This window comes from Canis lupus, chromosome 25 (genome assembly GCF_011100685.1).
Source record: "Canis lupus familiaris isolate Mischka breed German Shepherd chromosome 25, alternate assembly UU_Cfam_GSD_1.0, whole genome shotgun sequence".
Taxonomy (NCBI): Eukaryota; Metazoa; Chordata; class Mammalia; order Carnivora; family Canidae; genus Canis; species Canis lupus.
This window is the reverse complement of record NC_049246.1, coordinates 35870312-35887281: the sequence shown is the minus strand read 5'-3', so window position 1 is coordinate 35887281 and position 16970 is coordinate 35870312. Positions and strand designations below refer to the sequence as shown.

The following is a 16970-nucleotide window of genomic DNA, read 5'->3' as shown; positions in this document are numbered from 1 at the left end:
GCAAAGTAACTTCAGCTTTACCTCCTTCCTCTGTTCAACAGTCTATTGGAACTCAGGCAGGTCCCTGAAAATAGAGGTTAGATCTGCCAATAAGATTTAGGAAAGTAAATAAATACTTTACAAAAATGTCCCTTTCATGTAGAAATGCTTAAGCCCTTATAAAATGTCATACCATGGGCTATTTTGCTGCTTAATAAGATACCAAGCAGGCATCAGATGTACCAGAGTGAAACTATTGTCTTAACAGCTGGAACCAGGATGCCTCTTAGAGGGAACAGTCTTTTCTTAGGAAAATACTTCTTGAAAGACATGGTATAAATGATGCATTGCACTAAGAGCCCCAGCTTCTCATGATGTATCATGGCCGTGCCTTTCTGTAGCACGCCTCCTACACTGACTCCAGGCTGGGCCATGTGGACAGCAAACGTGATACAAACAGAGGCCTAGGCAAAATGCTCACACATTTCCACTCCCTCTTTTCAATCACAGTGACAACATGAGCCACTGTGACAACCCCATTGGGGTAGCATGCAGGATAAGTCTGAGAGACACGTGGAAGGGAATTGAGCCATTTTAGACCAGTCATCCCCACCATGATCCACCAGCTGATGACCTGAACAAGCCCAGTCAAGATCAGCCCAGTCCAGCCAAGATCAGCAGGACTACCCACAGATTCATCAGAAACAATAAGGACTTATTGTTTAAGATACAGAATTTGGGGTGGGGGAGCTTTTTACACAACAATAGTCAGTTGATACACTTGGCCTAGAAGGTGAATCCCAGAGGATTCTGGTTAACAGTGATCCAAAGGGATTGTTAAACTGCAAAGAACAAAAGTTAGGAAGAGAAGAGCAAAGTAGATAAAGAATGGCAGGAAGGAAAGAGGAGGCCGAAAGAAATTCATGATTCCTAATACTCAATTCCAAATCACTTGTGTTACTTCAACATATCCATCCTTATTCAGTAAAGCCTGCCTCATACATAAAGACCTTGTGTATGTGAGTGGATGAGTGTGTACATGTGTGTATAAATCACAGAAAGAGGATCAGTTCCACATCTGAGTCAATGCAATCTGGAGCAAGGATATTGAGAGGGTCCATAACTAATTTGATAGCAGTACAACTCAAGAATAAAGGTGACCATGAGAATATAAGTCCCTCAGGAATTTATAGAAGTCTTGGGGAAAGCACTGGGCTCCCCCCTAAACTTGGAACAAGAGTTCCATGCCAATCTTATCTAGAGCTTAAAGGACAGCTGCTCCAGCTGACTTCCAGGCTATATATTCCATGCATGTTCTTAGGACCCCTCTTCATGTGAGCACCCTGCTAGACGGGGCAAGGTCCAAGAAGTACCCAGACTTGGGTTCCCTCTTTCCCTAGATCATCCTTACAAACTAATGCAGTATGTGCACACACACCATACCACGACCATATCTTCAACACACATATGCACCTTCTGGGCTTTCCAGCATTCTCAAAAGAAGAATTTATCATAAAGCTAATAAACTCAGAATTCTTCAGTGTTGTGACCCCTTCCAAAGTCTGATATCCAACTTTACATGCACAATTTTGCATTCTTTTTTTTTTTTCTTTTTTTTTTTTTTTTTAATGATCATTCAAGCTATAAGCTCCACAAAGCTTTTGGAGCTCCTATTCCAAAAGTTCCAATCAAACATCCAGCTCCTAACCAAATTATTCTCATTTTGAGCCACACACAGGCTCTGTGCTGCTGTGAGGCTTTGCTCAGGAGTGGCACTGCACCAGGTCCAGACATCAAGAGCAATGTACCCAGACCACCCATCCCTTGCCCCACACATCTGTGAACAATGTGGAGTCATCCTCTATTGCTGCGACAAGTAAAACCTTTCCAACATCTCCATCCACAGGTGTGTGGAAGCAGACAGGATCCTATAACACTGTCAGGAGAAAGATCAGAAATCCACGGGTCACATTTCCTTTCTTCTCTCTTCCCCATTCTTCTCTTCCCTATCTTCTCTTTACCACGGTGTACATTCTCTCTGGATCATCTCATGCATCACATGTCTTCCAGCACATTTTCCTACTTAACAGATACTTAAATCTCACCATATCCAAAACTGAGCCATCCCTACACACACCTTAACATTCTCCTGCATCGCCCTCCCAGACAATGGCATCACCTGGGCACCGGACTGGGAGCTGGAGATACAACCTTCCTCTGTGCCCCATCCCCATATTCGACCAATTATAAAGTTTTTCCATTTTACATTGTTATCCAGGCCTGTGTCACCTCTCTGCTGGACTGCTGTTCCTGACTAGCCACTCTGATTCCAGTCTCACCCCCTATCCTCCATGCTGAGCCAGGATGGTTGTTCCAAAATGAAGATACTAGTCTGATCCTCCTATAAGCAAACTCTTCAGTGGTCTTCCACCAACCACACTTTATTTGGCATGAGTGGTCTTCCATGACTCCCATCACTCCCTCTACAGCTTATATCTACAAGCTTGACTCCCATTGCTGCACTCACATCTGCTCAGGCACCCCAGCATTTGTGACTATCTTAGTGTTTCCTGTCTCCTTATTATTTCCTCCTCTTGAGGTGCTCCGTGCCCCACACTTATTCCCATTCATCTAGCAAACTCTTATCCATCCTTCAAAGCCTAACTCAGCATGGCCCCCTCTGTGAAGATTTATTTGATGCCCACTAGATCACCTCACCAAGGTGGGCCAACTAGTCCTTCACTTAAGCTCTGGCTTTATTTTATACCACTGACATTATTGCACTTGATATTCGATAAGAGTTGTGTAAATCACACATCCTTGAGGGTCTCTTGGTGTTTTAAGATTGATGTGAACCCCAGTTTGTGGCCCGTGGAAATCCGAAAACCAATCTCAAATTTCTGTGAATCCCTGGGAAGCTGCATGCTCATGGTCACAGTGATTATGAGCTTTTACATTTATTGATGGATGGATAGATGGATAAATAACGATTCCCACAATGCATTGATGAGTATTGTAGACTACTCTTTAAATGTCTTCGGGCCATCCACACCAGGACATCTTCCTTACATCTTCAGCCCAGGGAGTCCACAGATTAACACCCATTCATTAGATCCTCTTTCTACCTCCTCCCTTGCTTCTCTCCTCTCTTGTCTCACCCACATCACACCTACCAGATTCCCACCAGGAACTCCAAATTCTATGCTCTTCGTTGTGCAGAACCCTTCCTCACCCTACTTCTGGCCCATCCCTTCCTTCAACTGTGGTTGTAGTATAAAAAAGAAAATAGAACTTACTTGTAAACCTCCATCTCCCCCTTGAGACTATGTCCTCCTGTCGTTAGAAGAGGTTTTATTCATCTTTATGTCTCCTGTGCTTTCCACGGTGTCTGCCACATAGTATGCACACAATAAATGTTTGCTGCATGAATACATGAACAAACTCACAAATCACCCCACAGGCTACCCCACCCTCACCCTCTCCATGGATGGAAGCCAGAAAGTGGGAGAGGGTGGGTACAGGATGAGCAGGACTTCACAGCTGAGGAGCACTTTCTCGCCCTCCTCCCTCATGGACCACGTGCCCAGTCTTCAAGACTGGCCTCTTTCCCATCAAATGCATCACCTCAGCCACCTTCAGTGGTGGTTCAGCATATTTCTGCGTGAAATAAATGTTATTTTCTGGTGCACCCAGGTTTCATTATTTTTCCTGTCAGAGAGAATCAAAGTGAGAGGGAAGGAGAGGCTGGCGGAAAGTGGCTTCTTGCTTACACCAGGAGGAAAAGGATAAGGAAACAGAGGGAGGAAAGGAGAGGGACAGAAAAACTCACTTCCTCATTTAATCAAGTTGAAACATGGATTATCTGAGGTTGAAAAACAGCTACCTTGTTCTTGAACCAGTCTCTTGCTGTGTCTGGGGCTGTAAAACCCTTTGCGATTTTATCTTTTCATAAACTTTTATTGAATCCGATGTTCAAGGGGCCATGGAGGATCATCCAATTAAACTCCCCTCACTAATCCTACTCTTAAACCCCAGCACTAAACTGATGGGAGATTAAAAGCTAATAAAGATGACAAATGAGAGACGATCTGCAGGTTGATAAGGGAAATGGAGTCGGGTAGGGATTTGCCAGAGAGGAGCCAGGCCCGATTCTGGAAAACACAGGAAGGGAGGGAACTTTCATTGGAGCAAATCCAAAGAATTCTGAAAAGATGCACCATGGACACCCATAGAGAAGTCCTGCTCAGTGATGCTGTGATCTGGGGCTAACACAGGCTGCCCAGAGCGGCCACTCAACAGAAAGAGGGCTCACTTGGCATAGACACACAAGGGCTGCCACACCAACTCTGCTATTCCAGCCATGTCGACATGCTGTTCCTAATACAGACATCATCGTAACACCAGCCATATAGCTGCCTTTTGTGGAGTGCCAGGCACATCCCAGACACTCTCTTATAGATGTAAGTCATGTGTCAGAGGAGTGGCTATCTTAGTTCATACATTAGAAAACTAAGAGCTGAAGAAGGCAAACAATTCCCATGGGCCCATGGTAAGTGGCAGAGTCAATACGATAGCCCCGTCTTTCCTAGAAAATAATCCCCACTTCAGAATGAGGCTGTCCTAAGGATTCAGTGAGGGTTCTAGGTTCATAATGGCCACCCGAAATTCCACTTCCTTCCTTTCCTTTGGCCCAAACTTTGCAATTTTTGAGCATCTCAAAGGGATCTTTAAATTCCTTACCACCATCCCAAAATGCAATTTTTAACTATAGGGTAAGTGAGAGTGATTTTTCAACATTCATGCCAGATAGTTTATATCAATTCATTTAATCATTCCACAGGCATCTATGAAAACCTTTCTTTGCCAGACTCTTTCATAAATATGTATCAAACTAATCCTCACATCAGCCCTGAGAAGTAGGAATTATTTCCTCATTTTAATTAATGAGTACACAGAGGCTTAGAGAATCTAAATGATTCTCCTGGGATCACAAAGCTAATGGTGACAGGAACGGAATTCAGGCCCATGTGTGCCTAATTCCCAAGATCATGCTTTTCCTATGGCTCTGTCCTACCCTCATCAACATCCAGTCCAGTAATAGGAATGAGACAGATACATTCACAAATAACAAAGCAAGGATGTGCAGTCCATAAGGTACAAGATATACACACTGCTATTGTATTTTCTCCAAAGGAGGGCATTTCAGGAAAGGATTAGGGGACAGGGAAGCAGTTTGTTTTTCCCCTGGGCTTTTGGAGATGACTGGTTACAGATGTTCTAGGGAACATTCCAGGTGAAAGAACAGCATGAGAGGAAACAATGGAGCCTGTTGGGAGTGTTGAACAACCCTGTTTGGCCACATTGTGTGGGTCTGAAGCCAGGAAGATATGATATATGAGGAAGGTGGGTGAAATCAGGGCACCTTGATAGAAGAAGTGAGAAAGCAAGTCAAAAGCTATATATCACACACCATCTTTCCCTGCTTCTCAAGGCATTTCTCCCAAGGGACCGCATCTCAGGTGACTCAATAAGCAAACCAACAGGACAGCTCTCCTCAGTTGATATAAAAGGCAAATTTTTGGAACTGGAATGGAACAAGCTGGGGGCTAGAACTCAGCAAACAGGGGTTGCAGTGCTGGTTCAGCAACTCCCAGCCACGCCCTCTGAGCCTGTGACCTGGCACCACTCACCTTCTTGGACATGTCTTTTTGTTCCTATGGAAAATGAGCGGTTGAAAGATGAGTGCTTATCATAGGCAATGCTATCAGTGCTCAGTGAAGAATTCACCTTGGCTTAAACTGCCAGGGGCCTGCAGTCTTCTGAATTCATCCTGGCTCACGTGCACTTAAATCTTAGGAAGGGAAATGTGACAATTAATTTTATGTGTCACCCTTACTATATCAAGGGATGCCCTGTTATCTGGTTGAACATTATTTCTGGGTGTGTCTGTAACATTGCTAATCCAGAAGAGATTAGCATTTGAATCAGTAGACCTAGTAAAGCAGATTGCCCTCCCCAGTACAGGGGGACATCATCTAATTTATTGAGGGACTGAATTGAACAAAAAGGTAGAGGAAAGGAGGATTCTCTTCATTCTCTCTCTCTCTCTCTCTCCCTCTCTCTCTCTCTCTCTCTCTCTCCCCTGACTGGTTGAACTGAAACATTGATCATCTCCCACTCCCAGCTCTCCGGTTCTCTGGCTTTTGAACTGTATCACCAGCTTTTTCTGGGTCTCCAGCCTGCACACAGCAGATCATGGAACTTCTCAGCCTCTGAAATCACATGAGCTAGTACCTCAATAACAAATCTCTTTATATGTGTGTATGTGCATGGGTATGTGGGTATTCATATATACACACATATATGGAGGTATGTATGGGTATGGATGTGGGTGTGGGTGTGGATGGATGTGGATGTGAGTGTAGATGGACATGGACATGGGTGTGGGCATGGATGTAGATAGATGTGGACATGGGTGTGGGCATAGGTAAGGATGTGGATGGATATAGGTGTGGATGTAGATATGGGCATGAGTGTAGGTATGGATGTGGATGGATGTGGACATGGGTGAGGATGTGGATATGGATGTGGGTGTCGATGTGGACATGGGTGTGAATGTGGGTGTGCATGTGGGCATAGATATCCCATTGGTTTGGTGTCTCTGGAAAATTCTGATTAATATAGATCCTGGTGCTAAGAGTGGTGCCAGAGAAACAGAATGTAAAGATGAGTTTTCTGAATTGGTTCTGGGGTTTTTGGAATTGACTTTCTCATCTGATTAAAGATGCTAATGACTCTATTCTCAGCAGTAAAGAGTACTAATCTTTCAGAGCTGCAGAAACCAGCCAGCCCTTTCTGAGGCTCCACTAGGTACCCAGCCCTTTTACTCCTTTGATCTCATTTGGTCATCACAGATATGCAATGTAGCTTTGATTAATCTTATTTTTATAGACAAAAACAAAGCACGACAAAACTGAGGCTCAGAGTGAGAGACTCAGGGACACATGGCTAGCCCAGAGCCTCATGGGTCAGCATCAGTAGTTCTCAGTCCTGGCTGCTCATGAGAATAACCAGGGCAACCCCACCCCTACAGATCTCTGGCATACAGTCCAGGCCTTTGTATGTTTTAGAAGCCCCTCAGGCAATTCTGTGTGCAACCAGTGTTGAGAACCACTATGCAAACCACTATTGCCTCTCAGGAAGACATCAACACTTGAGTCTAGCCACCTCAGCCCCCTTCCCCAGCCTCAGTCCCACCCACCTAGTAAACCCAGCCCAGGCCTCTATTTTACAAGTTAATATTCATTTCATCACATTTAATTAACATGGAGAGACTGGAGCTGTCTCAGCCTCACACCCAGCTAGCAGGAGCCCGCACCTCCCTTGGAGTTCAATCACAGCACTGTCTTGCACAATTAGCTTCCTTTCCCCAGATCTGAAGGGTCTGCGCCCATAAATATCAACCAATTTTATTGATATTTGTAATTAAAACTACCAAACGGGTCACACTCGATTGAACAAGTTTGCAACACACACATCCATAATGGGAACATGAGCATATTTGTATGTGACATTTGATAGATAATAATCCTAGGCATTTCTCATTTTCAGAACATCCTGTGGGTACCAGCTAATTAAGCCTCATATGTCTCCTGGGACAGAGGGCATTATAGACATATCCCTTTGATTGTCCTTGTTCCTATGGTTTTAGGGAAACCAAGAGCCAAGAAAATGGGGGCTGAGCCAAAAGCCACAGAGAAAGACACCATGGGTACTAGGTCTGACCATGCCAACTTCTTAAGTTTCTTCTCACAGCTTCTATCTGCAGCCTTCAAGGACATTTCCTTAAACCAATGGACATAAGAAGGAGCTCCAAGGCTCCCCAGAGGCTCCAAGGTTATCTCTCTGGGATTCTCTCTCATGACCCAATTGGCCCTTCCATCTGAAAAATTAGGTGGACAAAGCCTGACACATCATCCCTTAGTTCAAATTTTGTGGGGCCGGAGTGATAGCTGCCACCACCCTGCAAGCACCATGATCCCATCTCTATGTTGGCACAGTTGTAGCTATATCTACAGGTTTTTTGGGATCCTAAATGGGTGGCTTTTGACATGTCCACTCAAAATACTCTACGGGTTGAGGGGAGATCCAGAGTATAGCACTGCTTGCAGATCATCAGGGGAGCAGAAACAGTTGCCATTCATGGGTCTAGCATTGGCTCAGGTTAGTAGAGCAGCCTCCTTCTCATTTTCCCTTTGAAATCTCATTGCTCACACATACCCAGAGAGATTTAAGACCTTTCTCCAAATCCCCTAACAGCATTCTTACTAGAAACAATCAGTCTTCAAGTGAGTTACAAGGAAGCCATTCTATCCCAAATGGCAGCCTGTTGAGTGCTTGAGCAGGAAGATTATTCCTCTTGTGACCTAAAATAAATCCCTTCATTTCCAAACCCCTCAAGGCTGGAAGGGAATTCCAGGGGGGGCAGGAAAAATGAGTGGAGAGAGAGAGAGAGAGAGAACATAGAAACATGAGAACAGACTACCAGGCAATGTTGGAATGAGGGCATTTTTACAAGTGTTATAATTTAGGCCACACTTGCTTCCAAAAATGATTTGAGACAGTTATAATAATAGGCACATATCCAATAAAGCCATTAAACTAGAAATAAGGAGGACACATAAACGTCTGCTGAGAGTGACTTTGAGGTGGTCATCAGTCCCATTATCCCAAGAGCGCAGGTAGGAACAGTGGGCTTAAGTGAGTACCTGGTGCTTCATTGATCATCAAGACAACTAACTCAATTATTCTGGGGCTAATGATCCAATTTGTGTTTAATCCAGCCCCATGGCACCAGCCTTTTCTCCCTTCTGCTGCCTAACTATGAAGAATTTCACTGTTGAGCATGTATCTAACCAAACATTGTCATGAAAAGGCATGGAATCAGAGACTTTCACAGTTGAAAAGGACTTTCTACATCACTTAAGAAGACTTCTTCCTAAGTCTAGGAATTCTTTTTTAAAGCTGCTATTTCAGAACGTTGTGCATCATCAACTTGAATACCTCTAAAGACAGGGTCCTCACTACCTGATGAAGTATTTTTCCTAAGAGTCTATTTTACGGTCACACAATTTGAGTCATTAGAAGTCTCTTTCTATGTATCAAGAGAAAATCCACCCCCTTGAATAAATTAAGCAGTGAAACCTGGTTGATCTTCAAAAATTATCTGGGATGCTTTTGAAAGGAGATCCTGGTGGGATCATAAATTAGCGTAGCACTAGAGAAACAGTGTGGCATTATCTACTAAAGCTGAATGTACACACACTTGTGGACCTACAAGTCCGCTCTCGGATATACACCCAACATAAATATTTACACGTGGGCACCAGAAGATCAGTACAAAAACATTTTCAGCAGCATTATTCACTATAGCCTAAAACTGCAAACAATCAAAATGTTCATCAACAGTAGAATGGGTAAATCTTGATGCATTCAGAAAATTGAGCATTTCCAGAGCAGAGCTGTCCAAAAGCATTTCCTGGAATGAGAGAAATTTTCTGTTCTGCAGTGTCCAAGATGCTAGCCACTTGTCACAAGTGGCTGTTGAGCACTTGAAATGTGACTAGTGCAAAGGAAGAACCGAATTTTGAATTTTATTTCGTTTTAATCAGCTTGAATTTCAATAGCCCCATGCCCCTAGTGAGTACTATGCTGGGTAACAGTGAATTAGATAGAATAGTGGAAAAGAGTAAATTGCACCTATACACAAGGACATAGATGGATTTCATACAGTAAAAGAAACCAGACCCCCAAAATACATACTATATGATTGCATTTATGAAAAGTTCAAAAATAGGTAAAACCATACTAAATGTTCATGATGAAAAGTTAAACTACAGTGTTTAGGGGTGCATGCTTAAGTAGTAAAACTTTGGGTAGGAAGGAAAAGGTAGAGCCACAGGGGGTGCTTCTGGAGACTTACCATGTCCTATTTCTTAGCTACATAGTGATGAGACAGGCGTTCACTTTTTAACAAATCATCAAGGTATCATTTTTGTTCGGGGCACTTATCTATATGTGCTTTATATTTCACAATTTAAAAATTATTAAAATACAAATTAACTTTGCCACTTTCCTGTAAACCTAAAATTATCCCCAAATTAAATGTCTATTTAAAAAAAAAAATACAGATTCAGTGCTCCACTCCAGATTTGTTGGATCAGTCTCAGGAAATGGAACCCTGGAATTCATATTTTTCAAAAGTTCCAGGTTATTTCTCTTGCACAACCTATTGAGGAAGCATTGCTTTGCTCCTCTATGTGGAGCCTCTTCCCTGAGACTGAGTCCCCAGAACAGAAGTGTTCCTAGGATGCTCCTGTTTCCACTCCTCAACCATCCCAGAGTCCTCTGGGGGCTCACTGTAGTGTATAATCACCCATTTATCGTAGCATGGTACCGTAGCTGCATCCTATCACACAAACCAGTGCCAATCCAGCTGTCCACCATTTTGTTGGTGGCTGGAGAATGATGGAGGAGGAGAGCCACCAAGGATAAATAAAGGTGAGGTGAAAACTAATGGTTGTCATGAGTCTCATGACATGAGACTCATCTGCTGCCATTGCCCCAGGCTTCAGTTAACCACAGACAATGGTGCATGTCAGGATGCCAGTGGTTTGGCAGGTGCATGGAGTGGGGGAACACATGCAATGTGCTCATTTTTCCCGTGGCCTGCTCAACCCTTCCCACCCTGGAATGACGTCCAACCTCTATTCAGTAAGCTGCCTCCTTCAAGCCCTTCGATAAGATGCACTTTTTCCCAGGACAGCCCCAGCAAAGCCATGGTCACTGCAGGTCCTTCCACCTCTCTTTTCCTCTTGGAAACTCGAGGCTCAGGTGTCAAGAATGCAAGGTTGACTGGGAGAGATAAGATGGAGGATTAGACAGAGAGGGAGACAATGGGTTTCTACCTTAGCCGGGCAGCTCAGAGGTCACATTCCAGGAAAATAAGCAAAAGCAGGGAGCTGTAGACAGTAAATAATCATTTATCTCATGTGACCCCCATATCTGAAGCAGGCACACAGGGCCACTGCTCTGCACAACTCCAGGGGGCTCCATGGACCGCATAGTCATATGCCTCCTAGAGTCTTCGGCGGGGCAGTGCCCAGCCTGTGCAGCCATATGTGGCAGCACTGTAGGCTGGGTAGGTTTTCTTATTCCCATTTTTAGAGGACAAAACTGAGGCCAGGAGAAGCAGTGGGATTCACACTCAGATCTCCTGGCTGCAGCCCTGAGCCATTATGGCTACAACAAGGCTGCCCCAATCGTCTCTGTCAACATAACAGTCCTTAAGGTCATAAAGATGTCCCACAACACCCACTGGGAAGTGGGCAGAGACTCATCTCTAGGAATAGAGAGGACACAGATAATGCCAAGGAAGCAGGTCTTCAACCATTACAATATCCTCCATGTCTGGTTTCCAAAAACTAAAGCAGGAGGCCAGTCAGGTTTAGAGCATCAGGAAAAGAGGCTGTGGAAGGCACGGGGAGAGAAAGCCAGGCTTCACCTGCATGGAACACATTCAGTGAAGGCAGAGCAGAGCATAATTAAGCCTAATTGTGTAAGCCCTGCCATGTTTCGAGAGAGAGGGATGCCAAGGTCTCCAGTTCCCTTCCATTCTGTGCAGCCTGCATATCCCCACCCGAAGGTCACCCTCATTAGCGATGCCAAAAAAAGCCATCCCTCCGCACAACCAGTTGTTCCACTAATAGGACCTTCTACCTATGCCCAGGCACATGAAGCCAGTGTCTGCACATCTGTGTATGTGTGTCGTGGGGGGTGCAGGGGGCGTGGAGTGTGAGTGTGTGTGCCTCTGTAACTCGACGTGTTTCATTTTCTTCTGGTATTTTATGTGCTTACACAGTTAAAATTAATGGAATCAGGTTGAGATTCAGATGACATCACGCTGGTGACTCACATCTTGACAGATGGATAGATTCCCCCCCCCCCCCTGCATTCCTTTCAAGGTAACCTTGATTTGTCACACAGCCACTAGGGAATGCCAGGAAGCGGGATTTTTTTATAGACATTTGACTTGGCCATCCACGTTAGCAACCTAGCCTGGGGGGAAAGGGTAGAGAGAGGGGGCAAGGAGCAAAGGCCCAGGCTAGTCCTCCCCAGGGGTCGTAGTGTGAGCTAATTAATGGAGTCATCCCCTGGGCCAGCTGACATGGAGCAGCCTTCAGGGCTGGGGACATCCCAGGGGCAATCGCTTGCTCCCTGGAAGTAACCTGTCTTCAGCAACATTTTTCTTTCTTCAGCAACATTTTTATTGAGCACCCTTTCCTATTGGAACGTAAACAGGTATTGAGGGGAAATAAATAGTAAGAGCAGCTGGAAAACATTGCAACAACAGAACAGGGTTGCAATTATGTAATCATTTCCGCTACTAGAATTTCTTTGAGGGAAATTTTCATTGGGAAAATGCAAAGGAGAGGGGATGATGACTCACAGTCTTTTAAGACTCAACCCGCCCCAGATTGTGTGAGTCCAAAGGTCAGACTGACATGGCTGGATGACCTCTAATTCTTAAAGTCAGAGGCACCAACAAAGACCTTCTCTTCCTACTTAGCATTTTTCCACACACTAGCTCCTTGCTCTGCCAAGGGTTTGGGGAGATACTCCTTCCTAAAACATTAACGGCAGACACCAGGCCAACTTAAACCAAGCAATCTAGGTTATTACAAGCAAGTAGTTTGCTTATTTTTCTAACAGTCCAGCTCTAAAAGCATACCCCCAGTATGCACTGACTGGCTAGCAGACAGCTTTGTCATGCTTTGTGTAGGCAAGTTTGCCCTCACCGCCAGGTCAACAGGATACAGACACTTAGACTTCCAGAACTGGAGGCTTCTTAGCAACCATCCTAACCAGTCTTCTCTCCTGACAGGTGAGGACACAGACAGGGGAAGCAGTCATATAGGTATTGAGCAGAGAAGGAAGAATGTGAGAGCTCTGAGTTCCTGAAACCACCAGCGCAGAGTTTTCTTCCTTGCTTACTGCCCTGGATTCTTTAAGCTCTCCATCTACTTAGCAGAAATGATAACAGTCAGCACTTACAAAGTGTAAGAAGCTCCCTCTTGTAATTCCAGAAAAATGCCAAAACTTGTTTTACTAATAGAGGAGGGAAATCATGTAAAGTTGAGCCCTACGTGGTACATGTAAAGTAAGGGCATGTCCGTACCATAGGCACGACCTCTGACCAAGGCAAGACGTCTCTGGGTGCCTGCCCTTGGAGAGCTGGCTTCTTCAGTCCACCCTGCATCGAAGATGTCTCATCTTTCTGAGGCAAGACCTCAACCTCTGCTCTTTCCCTAAAGGACATCATTGTCAACAAGGCAGGTCTCCCCACCCTTTGATCACTGCCCCACTCCCAGCCCCATGCCACATGAGCCTCTGCCTGTCTGCTGCTCTGGACTTCCCATCCCAAACCACCTCCACTCCATCCTCCCTGGACCATGCTTCATCCTCAACTTATCCCATGTGTTATAATCTCACTCTTTTTTTTTTTTAAGATTTTATTTATTTATTCGTGAGAGACACACACAGAGAGAGGCAGAGACACAGGCAGAGGGAGACGCAGGCTCCATGCAGGGAGCCTGATGTGGGACTCGATCCTGGGACTCCAGGATCATGCCCTGAGCCAAAGGCAGACGCTCAACCACTGAGCCACTCAGGCGTCCCAATCTCACTCTTTTTAAGACCCTGCTCAAATGCCATATCCTCTCGGAAGCCTTCCTCAGTTTCCCAGTTGGGGCAGGTATTTCCTTCCTCCTTATCTTCTTAACCCCTTGTGCCCCCCGGCTAGCTCTCCCAGGTGAAACTGAGCCAGTCCAAGATGACATTCTTAAAGAGAAGCTCCTGACCTGGCCTAGCCATCTATAGAGGCGCCAGAAACCAGCAGCATCCAGCAAGGTCAGGTTCATATACAACAACACCCTTGCAGTTCTTGCACTTAGAATTTTATGAAAATGACAATGGATTGGTTAAAAGTCAGGTCATGCCAATTCTGAGGGGAAACCATGCTCCTGCATAACACATTCCTGTCTAGAGGAAACTATGAGGCCATATGGCAGTTCGGATATCAGCCTCCCCTCCCTCCATCCTTAGAAGCTGGGAGTAACCCCCATTGATGGTAGTTGAGGGAGAATTCTGTCCATTGAGATTCTCTTCTGCCCATAGCAGGCTGTCCTCTGAGCCCTCTTTGCTCAGAGCCCTTGATGCTGTGGCCCATTCAGGTTTGTACTTGGCCGCCGTACTTAGCCAAAGCACCCCCTTAGTGCTGCTGAGACTTCCCCACCGGGCTCCCTTCCAGGTGTGCTTTCTCTGATATTCTCTACAAATGGCTGCTGTGGGACGCCTGGGTGGCTCAGTGGTTGAGAGTCTACCTTCAGCCCGGGGTGTGATCCTGGAGTCCCGGGATCGAGTCCCACATCAGGGTACCTGCATGGAGCCTGCTTCTCGCTCTGCCTGTGTCTCTGCCTCTGCCTCTGCCTCTGCCTCTGTGTCTCTGTGTGTGTGTGTGTGTCTCTCATAAATAAATAAATAAAATCTTAAAAAAATAAACAAATTATTGTTCATTTAAGGCAGAACAGCACTGAGCATGTTCTGCCTTAAATAGTGACAATAACAGCTATGCTAATAATAGTAAAAAGTGTCCATCCTTTCACCATTTACAGACAAACTATACTGTCATCATATCTTCATAACCACACAGTGGTTCCGTGAGGTGTTAAGGTATCAGTATTCCCATTTTACAGTTGACAAAACCAAGACCAGAGAGTTTAACATAACCTTACATATGATCATAGAATTACAAGGTCAACCCAAATCTTCCTATCTTCAAATCGTTGATGTCACACTGCGCTCTGTAGCTTCTTGAATGTCTCTTTCCCCCAAATCACAAAGTTCCCAAGTAGCACTGCACACACTGGTGCCATCTCTCCCTTATTCTCTCCCTCACAGAGTAAGAGTTTCTATCTCTTTCAACCCAATCCTAATTCTACAAACATTTACCAAGGACCTGTTAGAGGGCTGCATTGGCACGGTGGGGCTTACAACGTAGTTGTAAGGTTCCCAAGACTCTTGGGCAACAAATAAATGTATCTCAAAACATTACGGATAACAGATAATCATGACATAACCCACCCATATCTGGGGATATTTTCATTTTGGCAGAGAAACACCCTGCACCAACAAGTCTCAGCTCCAAAGAAGGGACTCCCAATGATGGAAATTCAGACTATGTGTGGAGTAGGCCAGTTGAGGATGAGTAAGGAAAGGGTTAAGGTACAGGCAGGGAGAGATAGGAGGCCCCTGACTTCCCTGACTAGGCTCACTTAGTGGCATGTATGACCAGGTTCACAGAAATCCCAGATGTGGAAATATTAAGGCATACAAAACCAGAGAGAAGGGAACATAAGGAGATCACCTTGCTTGTCTTAAATGTTATAGATGAGATATTATCATGATAGTTACGAACTGGCCACTGAAAGTTACCAAGTCCCCTGGTCAGTTTTCTATAAAAGACCAACCATAAGAGCCCTCGGTGGCAACCCATTCAGGAGCCCTCTCACTTTTCTTTCTTTCCTTTCTGTTCTCACCTTTACTTAATAAACTTTCACTTCACCCTTTTATTCCATGAGATTCATTCTTTGACTCTTTGAGACAAGAACGCTGCAATCCTACAACAAGGAGACATTTGAGATGAGACTTGCCTTTTGGATATTTTCAAGATTTTTAAGATGACACTTTTCCCTCTCTTTTTTATGACTGGCCACTGGATACAGTCACTGAACTCCAAGCACACACACCTGCGAGAAGGCTCTGTTCCTGCAGTGACCAGCCCTAGCATTATTCATCTCTACCACATGGCCAGCATGGCCAGCTCCCCTAAAGACTATGCTTCCAGAATCTTGAAGAATCCTCAGAGGCTGGGCATCTAAGAAAGCTCCCTCCAAGGGCAAGCAGGACATCCACCAGGTGCCCTCCCTCCCTGCAGCCCCTGCCGACAGCTCAGTCTTCTGATTACAGGAAGGAGTCGCTTCCTCCTATTTCCCAACCAGAGCCCTCCTCTGACCCTAATAACAGGGCTGTTGAAATCAGCAATTCCATTTTATACAGCCAGAACCACACGAACTAAAATCAGCAGGTCAACCACAGAGCTGCATTTAGCAAGGGCAGGTAAGATTTAAGGAGAGAAGTATCAGAGAATGGAAATGGGTAGGCAGTCAGCTACAAATCTGACTTCATAATGTTCAAAGCCAATGCCAATTATCAGTGTTGTGCTCCTCAACAATAAGACCAACATTCCAGCTGATTCTATCACTCTATAGAATGATTCTGTTCTTTTCCGAATTTATCATTTACACCCACCTGCACCCACAGCATCTCACTGAATCCTCACAGCAATCCTGTAAGGCAAGCGTCATTACTATTTTCAGAGATATACAGTGCAGCAATAGGAAGAGCACAGGCCTCAGAGTCGGAGCCTGGGTTCCAATCCTGATTTTATTTTAATACTAGGCCACTCTGCCTCCCAGATAATAGAAGCCTCTAGCCGAGGTAACAGTTTCAAGGGCTATGAGACTGAGGTGTATTGGGGGCCTTGTTCATTTAAGCATGCACCTGAGTGGCTTGTCACACTCTTCCTGGATGCGCCAGCAGCAAGCCTGCCTACTGTTGAGGACATATAGGTAAGCACCATTTCCTCTGCTGATGATAACTGGCTATTGTCTGCAGTAGGCGTGGTCACAGCAGACAATCTATCTGGCAAGCTTGTTCAGGTCAGAAGGAATGACTTTAGATCAACCACTCTAAAACCAAAATCATCTTCACAGGAAAACATTCTTTTGGCATTCTATTGCCTAACAATTCTGTAGCGCACTTCAAATTGTTCAGTTACTGGGGGGGAACAAAAGGAATGTGTAAATAATGCA

At 44.9% G+C, this 16970-nt stretch overlaps 1 long non-coding RNA gene across 1 annotated transcript in view; it reads right to left on the bottom strand.

Moving 5' to 3' along the window:
• Positions 1–16970, bottom strand: part of LOC119865851 — a 41033-nt gene that overhangs the window by 13502 nt on the left and 10561 nt on the right. The window lies entirely within an intron of this gene.